Raw genomic sequence first — 6,970 nt, forward strand, 5'->3', positions numbered from 1 at the left:
TTTTGGGGAGGAGCACAAGAAACTATTCTGGAGATTTGGAGCCAAGAACAAAGCAAGGAACAAGAGAATTGGAGGAAGAATCAGATCATAAATCTCTAACTATTAGTTTTCTCTCTTACCTTTGTGTTTTTTCTTATTTTCTTTGACTTGGATTCATGGCTAAATTTCTTGGATATTGTTTTTATTAGATATTATGAGCTAATTTATTTTTCTAGGATTGCAATTGAACTCACATGTAATCTAGATTTTTAATCACTTTCTTGCTTTTTTCAATGGGATTTGAATTGTTTATTCCAAATTGTTCTTAATGCTTTTAATTGCTTGGCTACCAATTCAATTGATCTAGAAACCTAAACAAACTGGGAAAGGGAGTTTAGTGTAGACTAAAATTGGGATAGCATATATCATATTAATTGATTTGCGTATAGGATAAGGATATACCTATAGGCCATATGTAGCTAGATTAGAGCCTGAACTTAATGATTTGTTTTAATTTCAATTCACATAGGGATATAGTGTTTTGGTTAAAATAGATATTTTTATAAGATGAGTCGGGAGACCCTTATAAATAATTTAGGACTCTAGGTTAGCAATTCAAACCATTGAGATAAGTTAAGGAAGAGAGGTAAGATTTAGATGAAGTGTGAGGGATATTGTAATCCTAGGCTGTTTGATTGATATTTATTTGAGTATTTATTATTTTGATTTTTCTTAATTTAATTTTGCTATAACTTAGTTTGATTTGATATTTTTTGATATTGTTTGGATAAGATTAATTTGCGGATAATTTTAGTACTTAGTAAACTTTTAGATCAAATTCCCTGTGGGATCGATACTCTACTTGCTAATATACTGTCTATTCGATACGTATACTTGCGTAGTAGAATTTTAACTGACAAGTTTTTGACACGTCATGAAAAGTGCATTTGGTATCTTACTTTAGCATATATGCAATACTCTTCATGTCTTAGTCGTGTAAGTTCTTTCTAGACTTAAAATAGTAGGTTATCTTATATGTGAAGTGTTATATTTTAATTTCGTTCGTACAAGTCCTACCAAGGATGCCAAAATAGGATGTTGTTGGGTACAACATCAAGCATGTGAAGGCAAATGAATGGTCAAGATAGGAATCATCACCCTAGGTGATTCAATGGACATATCTTAACTGTTTTTGGTGGGTAAAACTAATGATCTAATTGCAAGAATGAATATGGAGATCAATGAGCGTAGATACTACACCAAGCTCTTATTATCTTTAGGATATATGATAAAGGAATGAATTACACTAAAAAGTTTATCATTGAAAAGTTGAGTCAAACCATCCTGACTCTTATAACATTTAGATGGCCACGATAGATTGCTAGATCTCACTTTTAGTCTATGAACTTTAAATAGTTAATTTGATTAATGATAAATTTAAAATAGGTTAAATTTATCTAATCCTAAGTTTAATTTAACTTAAGAATTATATCTTAAGTTCATTACCAACATGTAAAATGTCTAATGGGCTACACACCTAAAATTAATATTGAAAATAAAATGGGAGAAAATGATTAAGTTAGACTTACTCAAATTAGAAGTTATCAGCCTTTTAAAGACTTAATTAAATAGTTTAATTAAGTTATTGTATTAATTGAAAATTACATAAAAATTGTGTAATTGACCTAATTAGGGTTAAATTAATCCCACATATAAATAACTTGCTATAGTCTCCCAACATAAGATAAAGCCTACACACTTGAAAAACAATCTAGCCCTAGTCACCCCTTGTGAAGAGAAAATGATTTTCACTCACTTAGTATTGTGTGTGTTCAGACTTAAGACTGATTTATGTGGGATTGGAGTTTATGAAACTCATATTTTCTAGCATATAAACATGGCATAGCATTCTCAATCCTTAAAGAAGTATTTTTTGATTTATTGGCATGGATCATCGTTAGAAGCTACACAAGTATTTCTTAGATAGCTTTGGTTTGCAACAACCGAGTTGAGGTGGTTATGCCTTTCAAGGCTATTTTGGTGATTTAATAAAGGATTCATCAACCGTTGTTGTTTAGGTAATATGATATGATCATTTGGCTTTATTTTACATTTCGATTTGGTGATCAATACAACATGAATGAGATCCTAGGAGGGTGAGGTCATTTTATTTGTTTATTTTCTTGTGCCGTGATTTTTGTTTGTATTTGATGTATGACCAGCCCTCACCTAGTAGACATTGCAAATATTATCATGATTTGATTTTGTTTGAATGCATTTGTGGATATTGAATACATTTGTGAAGATAGTCATTGTAGATATTGAAAATTCTACAATCATTGTGGATGTTTTGAATATTAAACAAGGGAAAATATTACAATTTATAGAAAATACAAATGCATTAGCTAAGGGGGAGCAATCCCTATTTTGCCAAAGAAATTTAAAATATTCATACTAAACATAGTTATGACATTGCACTCTTAAATCAAGGAGTATTTGTCATCATAAAAAAAGAGGGACGTTGTTGACTCCATATGTTTTTTATGATAACAAATAATTCTTCATTCTTTAATATTTAACTATGTTACTTAAGTGAGCAGGAGTAAAATAGGTATATTAATGTTTATCTCACAACCCAAATTCCCCATGACAACTCCCAAGTCTAAAGAAAGTGATTTGAGAAAGATGGATGACATATCATGAGGTTTAATTGATCATAATTTCATCTTACTCGATCAAAACAATCAAAATGGAGGACTTATAGCTTCACAAAGAGATTTTGATAGATTAATCTATAATTTAATCGATTAAAATGACATTGGAATGGACTTTGAGAAGGACAGAGAGGTTTTAATCAATTAAAACAATAATAGAATGCACACTAAGACAAGCAAAAAGATTTTAATCAATTAACGCAAGGTTTAATTGATTAAAACGGTACTAAAAGATGATGCAAACAAAGTTAATCGATTCACCAAGGATTAGCTCAATTAAAATTCAAATGGAGATACTTTAGTACTAAAATTGAGGATGCAAATTTCAATTAACCGTTGAACAATGCCAAGTGAAGAAGTTTGAACCGAAAGAGATTTTAATCAATCAAAATTCAAAACGAAGAACAAAGAGTTTTTAATCGATCAAAGACAAGTTTAACCAATCAAACTGGAGCAATAAGGATAGATACAATGGTTTTAATTGATTGAAACTGGTTTTAATTGATTAAAACTAATTTTAATCGAAGAACCTAAAAGACAAACAAAAAGACTTTTAATTGATTAAAATACCAAACAAGTTTGAATTTAATGCTGTTAGTGTTGGAGTTGGATTTTTGTGCATGCATGTGTTTGTGCAAACTATGGGTTTCAAAAATTTTTCTAATTATGGAAGTAAGCAATCCAAATACACAAGCGGAACTACACATCATGCATCAAGTAAATCGATTTCATCACATCTAGAAATTCAAGAATCAAATAAATTAAAAATCATACCTTCCTCTTGTGAGATTCTTGATTCTTGTCTCTTAGTGAATTGTAGTAAATTCACTACCACACCAAAAATGCGATTTCCTAACCAAATCGAGTTACCACTTATTCTTCAAGAATTTCTTCAACATAAGCCTTGAGTAAACAAGGTGTGGAATGCTTAATCAAGATGGTAACTATTGAATTTCGATTTTTTTCTTTTTTGAAATTTTAGTTATTTTTCTTCTGATAGGTCTCTAGAAAAAGTACCAAAACTGGGGAGAAAGAAGATACTTAAGAAAAGAGCGGCTATGGAGGAATTCTTGGAGGAGAATTTTTATAATTAGGGTTCAACCTATAGCTTGAGTGAAAAAAGTTTTTCTACCTCCTTTTTAAAAGGTGCGATCACCTTTGAATATTATTTTCCATCATGGACTTTTTTTATTTTGAAGAATTTAATTAAAATTAAATTCCTATCAAAAGTCCAAGTTGATCATCTAAAAAGTTCTATGGTTGTACCTTGCTCCTCAAAAAATTATTAAAATTATAATTAAATAGTAAATAATTTATTTATTTATAATTATTTGTCCAGGTCAAAATAAGATTCCTTATTGAATAATTATTCTATTTTAATAATATCCATCTTTAACTAAAAAGAATTAATAATAAAATAAAAGAATCCTTAGTAAACATGGAGTGTTCTAATTTATCAAGAAATTATAATTAATTACAAATAAAGAATAAACTATTTAATTCTTTAATTATAATTAAAATGCCCCAATATTATTTTATCTCAAGATAATAATTATCTTAATAAATTTTTTCATTTAAGTTAACTCTTGCCTTAAAAAAATATTTATTCATTAAGACAATTTTTGACTTATCAAAAATAAAATAATATAGTTAAGATAGCTCTTCTCTTAAATCAACACATATACTATTGTTTAATTTAAGATAATTCTTGTCTTAAATAAAATAACATATGTACCTTGTCTAAATTAAGACAACTTTTGTCTTAATTGAAACAATATGTAAAGTTGCCATTTTTGAATATTAATGTAATTAATTAAATATATACACATTTCAACTTATACAAGTTAAATTCTACGAAGCTAAATGAGGAATCTATTTGGACGTAAATATTCTAAGCTCCAAGAAACTTAAAATTACTATTAATCTCATTAAGATAATTCAAGTTTATTAACAATGAAATCACTGCACAATAGATTCATGGTTATACTCTTGGAATAACTACAATTATAAAAAATGATCTAATATTAATATTTAATATTAGTTGTCTAATTACTAACCTTATGTTCTAAAACCTCATAACCATCAAATGACAAAAGGTGAAATTACCATTTTACTTTTTATGTCAATTTTGTCCTTGAGTCTTAAATTTCATCCAATTGGTGATCTAATACTCTAGATCTAACTTTTGGGTATCAAGATGGGATGAGTAGCTAATTCATCAATCCACTAAGCCCAGATTAATCATTAATCTTTCTAAAATCACTAAATGTGATATTAATGCTATAAACTTCACTTTTTGAATATATGTTCTTAATACTTACCTCAATTATAATCTTAACATATGTGATCTAGATCAACGCAATATGATGATCATGCCTATGGTATATCAAAGATTATAAGGAGATAAAGCATAAGTCCAATATCTATTAAGATTTCGATTCTACCATGAGTGAATGGATAAGTGTAAGATCAAGCTTTAAGTAATGGTTAAACTTAAACTTGATTCTTATATGATTCTAGTTCAAATTATAGTGTCATTATTTGAAGTCAACTACTCCAATGATTTAAGACATATCATTCCCTTGAAGTGAATAACATTCCTTATATTGGAAGTAATCCAAACACTACAGCCTTAACACAATAAAGTGACCAACTTTATTATGTGGCTATGAACAAGTTTTAGATTCAATTCAAACACATATCTTTGATTTATGACTCTTCATTCAATTGTATTTTAATATTTAAATAGAATCATAGTATCTTTATAACTAGATAATAAATACTTACTTTAAAAAGGCTCTTCATTTTATTATTAAATGTACTTTTATTACAAATAAATGAATGGAAATAAACATGAGAATATACTTGCTTTCCAAGGTACTATAGTTTCAAATTCTTAACAACTAGAAGACAAAACAATTGGTAGATTGGCTTCAAACTATCTACAACGGTCTAATTTCACTCTCTAAATGTTAAAAGGGTGTAAATGGTCATAAATGCATTAGAGAAGCACCCAAGAGTTTGACTGAGCTTAGAAAAGTCAAAAACTTTTCTTTTCAAGTGTATTACACTCCCATTCTTTGTAAAATTGTTTGCATTGAAATTTATACATCTTAGATCAGCTGGGTGATCAATTGTACTTTATCTTATTCATATTTCTAGTTTACCTCAATTGTGCAGACACTCTAAGAGATGGTTTAAGCTTAAAAGGCTTAGGGATTCTTGTAAGGGTTTAAAGCTTGTGTTAGAAGCTCACATTACAAATGCTTGGTGGAAGTTGTTGATTCCACTGGTTTTAGGGAAGATTTGTTGAAAATCCTTAATTAAAAAGATCAAAGTAGTGGATATAGGTCAAAAAGATTGAACGACTATAAATATTATGTTTTGTCCACTTCTCTTAAACCTCTATTTACTTGGTGTTCACTAACCTCAACAAGTTTACAAGCTTTCCATCTTAATTTATCCAAAAGTCTTTAAACTCCTTTTAGGACTAACAGAACTATACTCAAAAAATCAATTAAGCCCTTTGTTGTCGATTTTACACATGCAAGTATACATATCGAACAAGTAATATAGTGATGAAATAGAGTATCATTCCCACGGAGATTTGTTTCTAAAGTTTCATTAAGTACTAAAATTATAAAACAAATTAATGTTATTAAGTAATCTGAAAATTAAAGAAAAAATAATTAAAAACAATTAAAAATCAATACTAAATAAACTAACAAATTAAATAAGTTGAGATAAGCAGTATATTAAAGAGCTAGGATTATGAGTTCATTCAACATTTCATCTGATACATTTTTTCTTGTTATTTATCTTTCTTGGTTGGTTTTACTAACCTATAATCCAAAGCTATGGACAAGTCTTGGTCGAGTTGCTTGTACAAATGCCTAACTTAACTAGTTCATTATATATCTATAGGAATCAATTAAATTAAGCTCATTAAGCAAGTATCCTAATATGGTTTTGTATGGCAATTGGCGTATGTATACCCAAATCGCGAATCAGATCACCTAAGTGATGTGCACATATGTAATTCAAACCTTAGTCCAATCTAAAATCTTTCTATCAAGTCCTAATTAGATTTACAAATCAATTAATTGTGGGCCAAACAATCAAATGCATTAAAAACAGATTTGGATAAGCAAAACTACACCTATTCTTGATAAATAAAAGAGAAACTAACATTCAAACTACATATTGAAATCCACCACAATCCTAGAAAAAATAGTCTAGTTCATAATATCTAATAAAAATAATATCCAAAGAAATTT

Source organism: Theobroma umbraticum, unplaced genomic scaffold, assembly GCF_002168275.2.
Source record: "Theobroma umbraticum cultivar Fairchild unplaced genomic scaffold, ASM216827v3 scaffold_34.0, whole genome shotgun sequence".
NCBI classification, from domain to species: domain Eukaryota; kingdom Viridiplantae; phylum Streptophyta; class Magnoliopsida; order Malvales; family Malvaceae; genus Theobroma; species Theobroma umbraticum.